We start from the raw sequence: 15,196 nt of genomic DNA, 5'->3' as shown, positions 1-15,196 counted from the left end.
ATGTTGAGACGCCACGACAGCATGAATGGGACTTTCTTTTCGTCGGTTGTGACAATGGATGAGACGTGGATGCCATTTTTAAATTCATAAACAATGCGCCAGTCAGCTCAATGGAAGCACACAGATTCACTGCCACCAAAAAAATTTCGGATAACCGCCAGTGCTGAAAAAATGATGGTGTCCATGTTCTGGGACAGCGAGGGCGTAATCCTTACCCATTGCGTTCCAAAGGGCACTACGGTAACAGGTACATCCTACGAAAATATTTTGAAGAACAAATTAATTCTTGCACTGCAACAAAAACGTCCAGCAAGGGCTGCGTGTGTGCTGTTTCACCAAGACAACGCACCCGCACATCGAGCTAACGTTACGCAACAGTTTCTTCGTGATAACAACTTTGAAGTGATTCTTCATGCTCCCTACTCACCTGACCTGGCTCCTAGTGACTTTTGGCTTTTTCCAACAATGAAAGACACTCTCCGTGGCCGCACATTCACCAGCTGTGCTGCTATTGCGTCAGCGATTTTCCAGTGGTCAAAACAGACTCCTAAAGAAGCCTTCGCTGCTGCCATGGAATCATGGCGTCAGCGTTGTGAAAAATGTGTACGTCTGCAGGGCCATTACGTCGAGAAGTAACGCCAGTTTCATCGATTTCGAGTGAGTAGTTAATTACAAAAAAAATTCGTAGGCCTTAGAACTTGAATGCACCTCATAGAAGGGAAATTGGATGGTAATTGTTGTCATCTATCCAATTTTTTGTGCAAAGGCATAACAGTAGCATATTTCAGTCTATCAGGGAAAATGCCCCCTGTTCCATAGAGCTATTACATAGGTGGCTGAGAATCTTACTTACCTGTTGAGAACAAGCTTTTAGTATTCTGTTGTAAATGCCATCAATTCCATGTGAGTTTTGCTATTAAGCAAGTTGATTATTTTTCTAATTTCAGAGGGAGAAGTGGGTGAGATATCAATTGTATCAAATTGCATAGGTATGGCCTCCTCCATTAACAGCCTAGCATCTTCTAATGAACAACTGGATCGTACTATAGCCACAACATTTGGAAAATGATTATTAAAAATATTTGCAACTTCTGACTTTTTGTTCATAAAGTTTTCATTCAATTTGATGGTAATACTGTCTTCCTGTACTCTTGGTTGACCTGTTTCTCTTTTAATAGTATTCCAAATTGTTTTAATTTTATTATCAGAGTTGATGATTTCAGACATGATACACATACTTCAGGATTTTTAATAACTTTTCTTAATATAGCACATTAGTTTTTATAAAGTTGGATATTTTCCGGGTCACTACTCTTTCTTGCTGTCAGATACATTTCCCTTCTCCGGATACAAGATATTTTTATACCCTTAGTAAGCCATGGTTTCTTATGAGTATATTTAACTATTTTCTTGGGGAAGCAGTTTTTAAATGTATTTACAAAAGTGTCATGAAATAAATTATGTTTTAAATTGGCATCAGGTTCACGGTACACCTCATTCCAGTCTAACTGCTGTAGGCTTTCCCTGAAATTTGCAATTGTTAAATCGTTGACTGAATGTACTACTTTGGAGGACTCTTTAGTACTGCTGTATGGAGATATGTCATATATTGTAAGTAGCTGTGCGTCCTGATCAGAAAGACCATTCTCAACACGCTGAGCATTTATCTGGTTACACTTATCTTGGTATATAAGGAAGTTATCTATCAGTGAGCTGCTATCCTTTACCACCCGAGTAGGAAAATCAATAACGGGTTTCACATTTAAAGAACCGAGTAATACTTCAAGGTCATTTTTCCTATTACCCTCTTTCAGAGAACCTACATTGAAGTCCCCACTAATAATAATTCGCTTCCCCCTGTCTGACAGATAGAACAACAAGGAGTCCAAATTTTTCAGAAATAGATGAAAATTTCTTGATGGGGACCTATATACAGTTACAATTATAAATGTGCCTTTATTTAATTTAAGCTCACAGGCACATGCTTCTATATGTTTCTCTACACAAAACTTTTTTGTTTCTATACTTTTTGCACAACGATAACTTTTGACAAATATGGCAACTCCTCCTTTCTCCATAATTACATGTGCAGAGAGCTTATATCCACTTACATTTACCTTATCCATATCAGCAACAATGTGATGCTTAGACAGGCATAGTATATCTATTTCATCCTCAGCTTCTAAATCTGCTAAAGAAACCAGAAATTCATCTATTATATTCTTTAAACTCCCAATATTTTGATGAAATATACTTACATTGTGTTTAATAATACTTTTATGACAACCTTTCCGTATTATAAAATTTTTAGTACTCTCCTGTCTGAGGTTCTCATTGTGCTTAGGCCTAGTTCCTATACCAGTGGTCACATGGTGTTCAGAGAAGCAGGTTATGTCAACTTGGTTGGGTGACTTTAATTCATCAATGCAATTACCTAGGACTGAGATACAACTAGGTGGAGATAAAATTTCTGGTGATTGGTGAAAATTTATAATTGACTGCTGTGACTGGTGATCCAATGTGCTAGAATTGTGCTGTTTAATTTCTTCCTTAAACTCAAAATTTGTTTCAATCCTGACCTCTCGTAGAACTTGACATCTTTCTATCTTACCTGTCCTAAAATAGGTGCTGCTCCAACACCTGTAACTACTGGTATTTTACCATTCATGGTAAAATTTCCTGCTATTACTCCAGCCAATTTTCCCTTCCCTTTCCTGTGGAGATGTAGGCCATGCCTGGTATAGTCCCACCAACTGAAAGAATCAACAGGAACCACACCAATGTGACCCTCTGCACCTGACCCAAGCAGCCGTTCCAACTCCAAATTAACTCTCCCAGCAGAAGAGTTCAAATGAGGCCGGTCATGGCGTCTCAGGACACATACAAATTCAACATTGGTGTGTCTCGATGCCGAAGCAATCTTTACCAGGTCACACTCTATGCTTTACCCAGTATCTCTGTCCATACTGTTCCCTGGCCCTCCCACAATAACCACGGTGTCTTCCCTGGTAAATCCTTTACAGAGTGAACCTAAATCCTATGTCACCTGATCCAGACTAGCACTTGGTTTGAAAAAAATTGTGACCTGGTACTCTGGTCCTAATTCCCCCTGCAGAAGTTGGCCTACACCTCTGGCATGAGAACTGCCTAACAACATAACTTTCTTCCTTTTCGATGACTTTCCTACATCCTTTTTCAGTTTCCTATTGAAAGTTTGTTGTGTCCTGTCTACACCGACCTCTGCTTGAGGCTCATCAGTTTCTAACTGAAGCAACAGGTCAAACTTATTTTTGACATTCACCACAAAATTGTCAGACTTAGTTCTAGGCCTGTTCCTTCTGTTACCTGTTGCCACTTCCCACCTCTCTTTGCCCTTCTCCCTCCTCAACCTGTCCAGACCTTCCATAGCCTGATCTAGCTCAGCCTGAAGGGCAGCAATTTTCCCCTCCTGTTCCTCTATCTTCCTATCTCTGCTGCAAATTCTACATAACCGCTGATGAGCCTGATCCACTTTCCTGACACCCACGCCACTGCAGTCCCCCAATGAAGAAAAAAACTACTGCATCCATCACACCAAACCCCGGAACCAACAATTCAACGGCAAGTCAGGCACTTCTCACTCATGGCAAAAATAATACTTTAGCTAGAATAATCAACTAAATTACCGAAAATCGAAAAAGACGTTACAAGAATTAAGCCTATTCACAAATGTATATAAGCAAGTTTCTGATTTAAAATCCCGCTGTTTTTCTAAGATATGTATTAAAACAATGAAGGTACACACTATTTATTATATATTTCATTCGATGGAATGAAAAAAGGACAATTAAACAGGATACTTTAAGTCTGATTCTCCCAAAACAATTGTATATCAGCAAGTCTCTGATATAAAGTTACGCTGTTTTTCTGTAATCTATATTAAAAATGGCAGGAGATGGTAATGTTATATTAAGAAGTCCATCAGTTTAAAGAGTGTTCTTTGCCAAGTTTGTCTGATTATTTACGAGTTGTTTCTTTTCTGAATGTGGTAGTTTTTTGTAAGGTGAGGAGGTGTTTGTTGTTTATCCTCACGATTTCCATGTCTTTGTCTCTGGTAGTAATTTTATGTTGGTGGTAGTGCAAGTGTTCAGCAAAGGTTGAATGATCTATCCTATACTTGCATCTTCTTACATGTTATTTGTATCTGGTGTTAAATGCCCTGGAATACTGTTTGTAGTGAGAAACACACATAACTTCAGTTCAGTTTACAAAAGTGAAGTTTAAATAACCCAAATGCACAGCAAGAAATAGTGCAGAATGGCATAAGTTACCAATTTCATATGTGAATAGAAGTATTGCGACGTCAAGCTAGCAGGGAGGGAATAAGCAGTGGTTTGGAGAATGTGTAAAGAGACTCCATAATTAACTTGAGCTCCAACATTATAAACAAAAAGCTTTTTTTAACCTGAAACAATAAAAAACGTACAAACTAATTTACCCACTTTGCAGTGTAACTGCAGAAGATGGTTTGTAAATAAACGCGAAAAGCTTCTGGTGTAATTCTCTTTAATTAAATTGCAAAAATCTCCAGATGGAAAACAAATATTTTCTGATTTTAACAGCTGCTGAGGAAGATGGCCATACAAATGCATGTATTACTTTATGGTTATTTGTAATTGCAAATAACTATCCGTCATCCACATTCAGTTAATAGTTCAGTCTCTTCTTGGAAGAGATGACAATGATGTTATGTAACTGTGCTTTGCAGAGCTGCTGTGAAACTAGATTTCCTTTCCCACTTTCAGTACTTCTCACTGCTGAAACATTTTTGTCAATATGCTTAATCACTCGTTCATTACTTCCACATAGAATATGTTTGAAAATTAAGTGCTTCTGCGGATACTTCAGGAAGTAATCAATAACTATTTTCATATTCACTGTATTAGCTGCCAGAGATATATCAACTTGGCACAAATTAAAAATCTCAACGCTTATACTGAAAAACAGGAATTAATTCTATAATGCTAAAAATGAGAATGTGTACGATCTAAATGAAATTCATTAAATCATTTTGGTTCAATTTTCATTATATAAACATAACAGCTGCAGGAGATATGATACAGCTTTGGGCTCCTTGTTGTTGGGGACGTCCATCGAGCAGGTGACTATTCGAAAATGGTGGTGTGTGATGATCCTGTGCAATGCAAATCTGATAGTATCTTCGTGGTACTCTAAAGAAAAGATTTTTATCGTGCAGTACACTGACGTTAAAATGAGAGGCGCCCTCTTCATCTGCGAGAAAACTTTCCAGATTTATGAGGGAAAATGTCAGCTTTAGCCCTGGGATGCATGGTGTTGGAAACATATATGAATGCATAATTAGGGTTTGTGAGCCCCTGCCCTCACTGCAAATTGTTCTCTTTTCATATACTCAGTTTGTGGAGTTGAATTTATTTGTTCGAGATTTATTGACATATAGAAATTTTCCTGTTATAGTAAAAGAATCTGGTAGGCCTGAAGAAAAAATTATTATAGTTTTGAAGTATTCTAAAAGTTTGTTTTTAGCAGCTACAATCACTTACATACAACATATTTAAATAATTAATTAATGCGCTTCTAATTTTCAGTTCTAAATGTTGTAAGAATACATTTTCTTGAATTATCACAGCATTATTGTTCACAGTAATTGGAATTATAAGCTAGATTTTGACAAACAGTTTCTGTACACTTTTCACTAAATATTTCATGTTTTTTAGTGTACTACATTTGACAAGCAAGACACAAAGAATGTCACTATGTTCTTTCGAGATCGTGCTTTAAACTTTATGCATATGATGGTGCCTTTCTTAAGTTTGTTATAGGGACTATATTTGACCTTTTCCTCTTTCCTTTTAGAACTAACTGGTTCAGCGATGAGGCATCTTTTGCACATGATATCCATGCATTTAATCAGCTGTTGTCTTTTGGAGATTAGAGATATAAACTCAAAAGTCTGTTAACAGCCCTAGCACTTCTTCCATTAAATCTCTTAGGAACAAGCGCCTTCTATCGTTTTTTTTTTTTTTCACTATGATATGTCGGACGTTGGGCAGAAAATAAACTTTCACTTTTATTTCTCTGACGTCCAACATTTTCATCCATAATGCAAATGGCAATCTCCTTGTTTGTCTGTTGCAGTTGTAATATAGAACTTTCTGGTAAATTTCATCTACTCCACTTTTTGTGAAATTGTAGAACGTTATTATATCTGTTTTTTTTGTGAGTTTGATCGATGTCTCTGTTGAGAGGCACTATGCTTATGAGGACTACCGTGCCGGGCCGAAACTCGAACTCGGGACCTTTGCCTTTCTCGGGCAAGTGCTGTACCAACTGAGCACGACTCACGCCCCGTCCTCACAGCCTTACTTCTGCCAGTACCTCGTCTCCTACCTTCCAAACTTTACAGAAGCTCTCCTGCGAACCTTGCAGAACTAGCACTCCTGAAGGAAAGGATATTGCGGAGACATGGCCTAGCCACAGCCTGGGGGATGTTTCCAGAACGAGATTTTCACTCTGCAGCGGAGTGGGCGCTGATATGAAACTTCATGGCAGATTAAAACTGTGTGCCGGACCGAGAGTCGAACTCAGTTCGCAGGAGAGCTTCTGTAAAGTTTGGAAGGTAGGAGACGAGGTACTGGCAGAAGTAAAGATGTGAGGACGGGGCGTGAGTCGTGCTTGGGTAGCTCAGTTGGTAGAGCACTTGCCTGCGAAAGGCAAAGGTCCTGAATTCAAGACTCGGCCCGGCACACAGTTTTAATCTGCCAGGAAGTTACACCTCTGAATTGTTGAAGTGGAACTTCATTTTCAGACTAAGATGTTGTTGTTGTGGTCTTCAGTCCTGAGACTGGTTTGATGCAACTCTCCATGCTATTCTATCTTGTGCAAGCTTCTTCATCTCCCAGTACCTACTGCAACCTACATCCTTCTGAATCTGCTTACTGTATTCATCTATTGGTCTCCCTCTACGATTTTTACCCTCCACGCTGCCCTCTAATACTAGATTGGTGATCCCTTGATGCCTCAGAACATGTCCTACCAACCGATCCCTTTTTCTGGTCAAGTTGTGCCACAAAATTCTCTTCTCTCTAATCCTATTCAATACTTCCTCATTAGTTACGTGATCTACCCATCTAATCTTCAGCATTCTTCTGTAACACCACATTTCGAAATCTTCTATTCTCTTCTTGTCCAAGCTCTTTATCGTCCATGTTTCACTTCCATACATGGCTACACCCCATACAAATACTTTCAGAAATGACTTTCTGACACTTAAATCTATACTCGATATTAACAAATTTCTCTTCTTCAGAAACGCTTTCCTTGCCATTGCCAGTCTACATTTTATACCCTCTCTACTTCAACCATCATTAGTTATTTTGCTCCCCAAATAGCAAAACTCCTTTACTACTTTAATTGTCTCATTTCCTAATCTAATTCCCTCAGCATCACCCGACTTTATTCGACTACATTCCATTATACTCGTTTTGCTTTTGTTGATATTCTTCTTATATCCTCCTTTCAAGACACTATCCATTCCGTTCAACTGCTCTTCCAAGTTCTTTGCTGTCTCTGACAGAATTACGATGTCATCGGCGAACCTCAACATTTTTATTTCTTCTCCATGGATTTTAATGCCTACTCCGAAATTTTCTTTTGCTTCCTTCACTGCTTGCTCAATATACAGATTGAATAACATCGGGGAGAGACTGCAACTCACTCCCTTCCCAACCACTGCTTCCCTTTCATGTCCCTCGACTCTTATAACTGCCATCTGGTTTCTGTACAAATTGTAAATAGCCTTTCACTCCCTGTATTTTACCCCTGCTATCTTCAGACTTTGAAAGAGAGTATTCCAATCAACATTGTCTAAAGCTTTCTCTAAGTCTACAAATGCTAAAAACCTAGGTTTGCCTTTCCTTAATCTAGCTTCTAAGGTAGGGTCAGTATTGCCTCTCGTGTTCCAATATTCCTATGGAATCCCAATTGATCTTCCCCGAGGTAGGCTTCTACTAGTTTTTCCATTCGTCTGTAAAGAATTCGCGTTAGTATTTTCGAGCTGTGACTTATTAAACTGATAGTTCGGTAATTTTCACATCTGTCAACACCTGCTTTCTTTGGGATTGGAATTATTATATTCTTCTTGAAGTCTGATGGTATTTCGCCTGTTTCATACATCTTTCTCACCAGATGGTAGAATTTTGTCAGGACTGTCTCTCCCAAGGCCGTCAGTAGTTCCAATGGAATGTTGTCTACTCCCGGGGCCTTGTTTCGACTCAGGCCTTTCAGTGCTCTGTCAAACTCTTCACGCAGTATCGTATCTCACATTTCATCTTCATCTACATCCTCTTCCATTTCCATAATATTGTCCTCAAGTACATCGCCCTTGTATAAACCCTCTATATACTCCTTCCACGTTTCTGCTTTCCCTTCTTTGCTTAGAACTGGGTTTCCATCTTAGCTCTTGATATTCATACAAGTGGTTCTCTTATCTCCAAAGGTCTCTTTAATTTTCCTGTAGGCAGTATCTATCTTACCCCTAGTGAGATAATCCTCTACATCCTTACATTTGTCCTCTAGCCATCCCTGCTTAGCCGGTAGGCGAAGTTCTGTATGTCCTCGCAGCACACGCATCCGCCAGGATCTTGATGTTTTAAGGGCAACAGTGGCAGATGGTCAGATACCACAGCACAGATAAGAGGGCTTGTGAGGCTGTACGTGTCAACATGAATTGCTGCGAGTCTGCTGTTAGTAGTGGGACTACAGGCACGCACAACTGTAGCCCGTCTAGCCCACAGCGTCGACGTGCACGGCTATATAGAGGATCAGAGGATCATTTGGAATGCCGCGGTGTGGCCTTCAGCAATGAAAACAGATTCTGCCTGCACGCAAGTGAGGCTGTTTGTGGGTAGGTCATTTACATTATGAGCGTTGTCTCGAATGGTGCATTCGTCCAAGATACACTGGCTCCACACTAAGCCCTATGATCGGGTGCGATAAGAAACAATTCCCTCTCAACTTTGGTATTTGTTGGGGGAATGCTAAGCAGCGATTGGTGCATGCACACTAGTTCTTTTGCCGTTCTTACAACAGCAAGGTGATGTGTTTTTCCAACAGGTTCATGCTCGTCTACACACTGCCCGTGAAACTCAACGTGCTCTGTAATGCGTGCAACAATTTCCCTGGTCAGTTCGATCTCCAGAGTTGTCTCCAATCGAGCACGTGTCGGATATAATGGGACGAGAAGGGACTCGTACGACGCATCAACCAACAACTCTTTCAGAATCACGGGTACACTGCGAGCAGGTGTGGAATAACATATACAAGAACAGTATTCACTATATGTTCGAGCGACGGCATGCCAGAGTGAGCGCCTGGATTTCCACCCATGGAGGCTACACCACGTGCTCATATGGGTGTCTGAGCATGGATTAATACCTAATACCTCCAAAAAACTTGTAATAGTGGTCTGTAATTGTAATCATTTCATGTACTCCATTCACACATTTCAAAAGATGTACATTAAGTAAACTGGAAGCCTGTAAAATGTTTTTCTAATTTCGTTCCTGCAGTGTATTCTGAATTAGGAAAAAAACCTGAAGAGCCATTTAGTTCAGCCTAGATAAGAGTGATATCAATGGGTAGGCGGAAGAGTACTTTAAAGGAGTTAGATATCAAATAAAGAACTACAGAAAAGGCTAAAAACTAACACTTTCAAATGTGTCTGAGGCCGTACACATGTATTGCAGGTTTAGTGACCAGTCAGTTTCATGTGATCTAAACATTAAGAGACTGGGAGAAAGCTTTATTAACTGGTACAAGCAGAAGTACCATCTGTCACGCACTTCTCAATCGTCTGCTTACTATGAATGTATATATAGATGTAGTTGGTTAAATTGGCACTGACGATAAGAAATCTAATGTTATCAATGGCTGAAACAAAAAGTTTGTAGACTGACTTAAAAAGATTGCGTAACTGTTGTGCAGAAACCAATGCGGAAACGTTTATGATGCTGATCGAGGAATGCGTCGATAGGAAGATGCTACTGGAAATTCAACAACTTCCAGATATAGGGTGCATGCATGTTTCGGGATATTTGCTGATGCCATCACATTTAAAATCGTGGCAGACTCTAATTCTTCTTCAAGGTTAGTCCTGGTCATGACAAGGAAGGAAAGCAGCAAGATTAAAAGACCCATCAACGACGTGGTCGTGAGAGACGGAAGAATCAGAGAAGAGACTCGGCTTCCTCTTTTCAAAAGGGACAGTGGATGACTATAACTTGGATTTGCAGGTGGGGAGCTAAGCCGGTACTTTCTCGAATATGATCCTGTGTCTTCTGATTGCAGCTCCTAGCTCGGTGCTTTGTTAGGAAGCCAATGCCAAAACTGCTATTCACTTCACAAATATTCAAAACAGAGAACGTCCCTTATTCCACTGACAGCCCACCGATATTTGACTGAAAAGTGCGATGTTCAACGATAGTCAGCTCTGCTCTAAAAGAAAACACCCCTGTGTCGTCTTGTGCACTCGTGGTTTTCTGCAGGGACAGCCAAGAACGCTGCCCACGTGCGGTGTTCCTCGCATCTACGAAGTTCCCTACCTCTTTGGTATTCTCAATATGAGTTGACTCTAAGCGCGTCAATAAAGGTGAGTTGCGGAACAGGAGGCTAAAATTTTTCTCCTTCGACCATATCAGCAATGTTTCTCAACGTCTTAGATCAGAACCAAAACAAATTTTTACTATTATTTAATTATTTTCAGCTCGCTGAAGACACATTAAAATTTAAATCTGGCGCGAACAGTCGGCATACGCATAGAGCAGAGAATATCTCAGGTTTTCATTTCACGATGACATGTAATTGCGACTTACTTAGTTTCACTATCGAAAAACCTTGTCACGCATACATATCGATTTACTCGTTTACAAAATCGCTTGTGATACATCTCCTGTTTATTGTATAGGAGAAACTGGAAGATCTTTCAGTGCCACGTGTCAAGTGTTAATAAAAAAGAAGGCACCAATGTATTTAATTTCACATTTGCTCATCATGTTTTAATTTCCGGTCACAAACCCGAATGTGTTGGAGAAATTTTCATTTTACGTAGAGAAAAGAAAGGTCAGAGGCTCCACGTATTCGATGAGCTGGAGACTTTTAAGCACATTTCTAAGAACGATGATCTCATCGTCAAGAAACAGTTACACTTCCGTATCAAAATCTTTTTCAATGGCTTTATCCACTATTCAACGAATTTTGATTGCTTTATTTTATACTATGTTTCCCTGCCTCTAGTTCCGAAATATCCTTTTCTTTAAAAGTCATTTATATATGTGTACGACTGAAGTTTCCTTCATGCAGATTTTTTTTGTGGATTGTGCATCTTTTTGTATAAATATTCTACAATACTCTGTACTTTATATTGTGGGCATTTCTCTGAAGATTAGTAGATGGCTCTCAGTTGTACTACACAATTTCAGCTGTCCCATCGAGGTATATCAACAACACCTGTCGGCAGGTTATTATTTTATAAGACCTTAAAATTTTCATGCTGATGAAATCCTTAAATAAAGTCTAAACCTAGGCCAATGTACTAAACAATTATGTGCAACCGGCTGGCTGTGTTATTTCTCTGTTGAAACTTATGTCCGGTTGCTGAAAGACAGCCAGATTCAAAACTATAAAATCTCTGTGTTTTTCTGCCTATGTGTAAACTGCAAGCAGTGTTGATATTCAGTACTGTCTTAGAAAGATTTTCCTTTAGCTGCTGTTGTACTTAATAAGTATTTTGCTGAAGCAAACCTCTGCCTGTTCAGCCCAGACGATGCTCGTCACACCATCTATCACGCACACTGCTGGACAAATGACAGCCGTTTCCGATACGATACTTGTTGCTACGACAGCTGTATACGAAATCGACTTACCTCTCTGTTCGCCAGCTACATAAATAAGACGAAAAACGTATATCAGTAATTGTTCCGTTGTTAATATAAAATATTTACCGTACGTAAACAGCACGAACCACTTGGCACTTTAACACATGGATAGGTATATTATCTATCTATCCGCATGCTTCATTGGTAAAAAGCTTTCATCATAACCCAGATCTATCGCTCTACAGATCCTGAAATGAAAGCAAAAATTAAATAATTAAATATATCTAAATTACGAACCCGCTGTCGCTCTACTGTTGGGAAAATTATGATTATGGCAGCTGCGGTAAGTACAAAGATATTGTTAGACGGCTGCCTTGAGTACAAATTTGCGAAGTTGCACACGAAATAATTACTCTAGTCTCTCTTGATAAGGCCTGAAGCGATCATTTCGAGTAAGTCTCCAAAGAGACTACAATGATCAGGCTCTGCAATCGTGGACTGTGCGGCTTATCCCGGCGGTGGTTCGAGTCCTCCTTCGGGCATGGGTGTGTGTGTTTGTCCTTAGGATAATTAAGGTTAAGTAGTGTGTAACCTTAGGGACTGATGACCTTAGCAGTTAAGTCTCATAAGATTTCACAATCATTTTTTATTTATTTTTGTTTTACATTTTTGGTGTCACAAAAACACAGTCCACGTGTGCTACACGAAATTGCCTTCGTATTTTATACCTGTTCGTATTCCTTTATCCATCATACTGCAGACGTTGTTGGTGAGCAGACTTTCACAATTAACTTTCGAATTGCATAATGCATTGGCCAATTCAGTGACGCCCGTTAAGAGTAATAGCGCCTACCTACATTGTAAGGCTGTTTATTATGTTGTTCGAGGCATTGATATTCGCCTCACGACAATTACATATTCAGCTGTAATTTTTTCTGGGGGTACGATTCCATCTTTGAGATTGCTGTACAACTGGACACAGGTGGCTAATATGGACCATTTGTTTTATACAATATGTATATTACCATAAAAAGAAAATATTTCCAGAATGTCCACAAACAACTTGCTTAAATTACTGATAACTGCAGAATTTGTTATCATTGTCGTCGTACGTTGATCTGGCAGCGTGGCTGATATACTCAAACAACGAGTTTGTGAATGATTTTAAGAGGCTCTCGCGCCATTCTGCAAGAATACAAAACTGGTCTCAGAATTCCGCATTCTTTTTTCTATTACAAACACGTTTAAAACGGATTAAAAATAAGCAATTTAAAAGTAATTCATTTCTATATCAGTCATTCTCTGCTCACTACCGGATGACATTTCCAGTTATCAATGTTTTTAGCTACATCCCTTAATGTTGGGGTCTGCATTATTTTGCAGTCCACTCAGCAGGTTTGCGTCGTTATCTCGATATTTTCATTTATACTGGAATCTAGCAGAAAATTTGTAGGGCCAGTGTACCGTCCGCTAGCTTAGGCATGTTATTCGACTGTCTCTATTTCTGTTACACTGGACTTACAGTTACATCTACTCCAGTCTGCTCCTTCCTCTTTCCATTTCCCACCAGAGGAAACCTCCCTTTTGGGTAGTTTTAGCCTCAAATGTTCACATCTTACAGCTTCAACCGAAAATAGTAATACAGACTGTTTATAAACTTTCTTTCTTACATACACTGGAACTTTAGGTTTGAAAATATCTTTAGTTTATGAAAAGCAGTACTCACCGTTTTTATTCCTATGTTTGTTTCTTCTTTTGTCTATGCAGCCATTGTCTTCAAAGCTCTTAAATATAAAAACTCATCGTCTCTAACTAGTTCCACAACATTCTTCCAGTTGTTTATGACCTGTCTGCACTGAAGATTAACAATATGAAGACTCGAAAAGACCTACATACTTTTGTAAAACGTATGCTTACCTTACCTTACCTGTTTGAGGAACTGAGAACTTCCATTTTGGCTGCTTAACGTAAATTTGGTGATACGGGTCTCCTTGTCTGAGTCCTCTGTCAATTTCGTTCTTTATCTTTCTGGAGTGCAATGGAATGTGTTCATGGGCTTGCAGTATTTTGTATATCTCTTTCCCTTTTTTCTGAAGAAGGACAGTAGCAATATTATTTCAGTTTCAAAGAATACTCCTCCTGCACCGCCATTCCGTAAACAATTTCGCAATTTTTTTGGTACTGCTTCTCTTCTTGCTACAATTATTTACACTGCAGCGTTATCATCTTTTCGTCCGTTTTCTTTCTTCATACATATAATGGCTTTACAATTTCATCACTATATCAGGCACTACTCTCGGAATATCGTTATTTTCATTACTGTTTCTAATTTATCTCTTGCTCTACACATACTCTTTAAGAAATTTACGAATTTTTTTAATGATATTCAATCTGTTGTTCATTGATGTGCCACCTGCCGTCTTAACTAATGAAATACCGCGTGTACGTAGTCCCAAGACAAGGGAAAAAGAAAATAATGCACCACGAAGGAGTTGTCCGTATGGGGGCGGAAATCGGTAGATGTGATATAAATATACAAACTAATTAATACAAACAAATTTAATGATTTATTCAAGAGAAAGAGCTTCAGAAATTGAGCAAGTCAATAACGCATGGGTCTACCTATGGTCCTTATGCAAGCCATTATCCGGTTTGACATTGACTGATAGACTTCTTTGATGTCCTCCTGTCTGGCCAACAGGCGTGTCACAGCTGGTTGGAGCGCCCTGCCCATAATGTTCCAAAATTTCTCAATTGGGGAGAGGTCTCGCGACCTTGCTCACCGTGGTTTGCTTTGGGTAGCACGAAGACAAACACTGGAAACTCGCGACGTGTGTTGGCGTGCATTACCTTGCTGAACTGTAAGCTCAGATTGGCGTGCCATGAAGGGCAACGAAACTGAGCGTAGAATATTGTCGACGTGTTGTAAAGGTTCCAGGGATGACAACCATGACTACCAAAGTGGTGCTGGCCGAAGTGCCCGTGCGGTTCTAGGCGCAGCAGTCTGGAACCGCGAAACCGCTACGGTCCCAGGTTCGAATCCTGTCTCGGGCATGGATGTGTATGATGTCCTTAGGTTAGTTAGGTTTAAGTAGTTCTAAGTTCTAGGGGCATAATGACCTCAGAAGTTGAGGCCCATAGTGCTCAGAGCCATTTGAACCATTTTTGAACCAAAGTGGTCCTGCTGTGAAAAGAAATTGCACTCCAGACCATCACTCTTGGGTGTCGGGCCGTATGGCGGGTGACACTTTGGTATTCCATCGCTGACCCGGGCGACAGGTCTTCGCTGGTCATCGGGGCCCAGT

The sequence above is a fragment of the Schistocerca gregaria genome, chromosome 5 (genome assembly GCF_023897955.1).
Source record: "Schistocerca gregaria isolate iqSchGreg1 chromosome 5, iqSchGreg1.2, whole genome shotgun sequence".
NCBI classification, from domain to species: domain Eukaryota; kingdom Metazoa; phylum Arthropoda; class Insecta; order Orthoptera; family Acrididae; genus Schistocerca; species Schistocerca gregaria.
The sequence above is the reverse complement of the archived record's forward strand: the minus strand, read 5'-3'. Positions refer to the sequence as shown.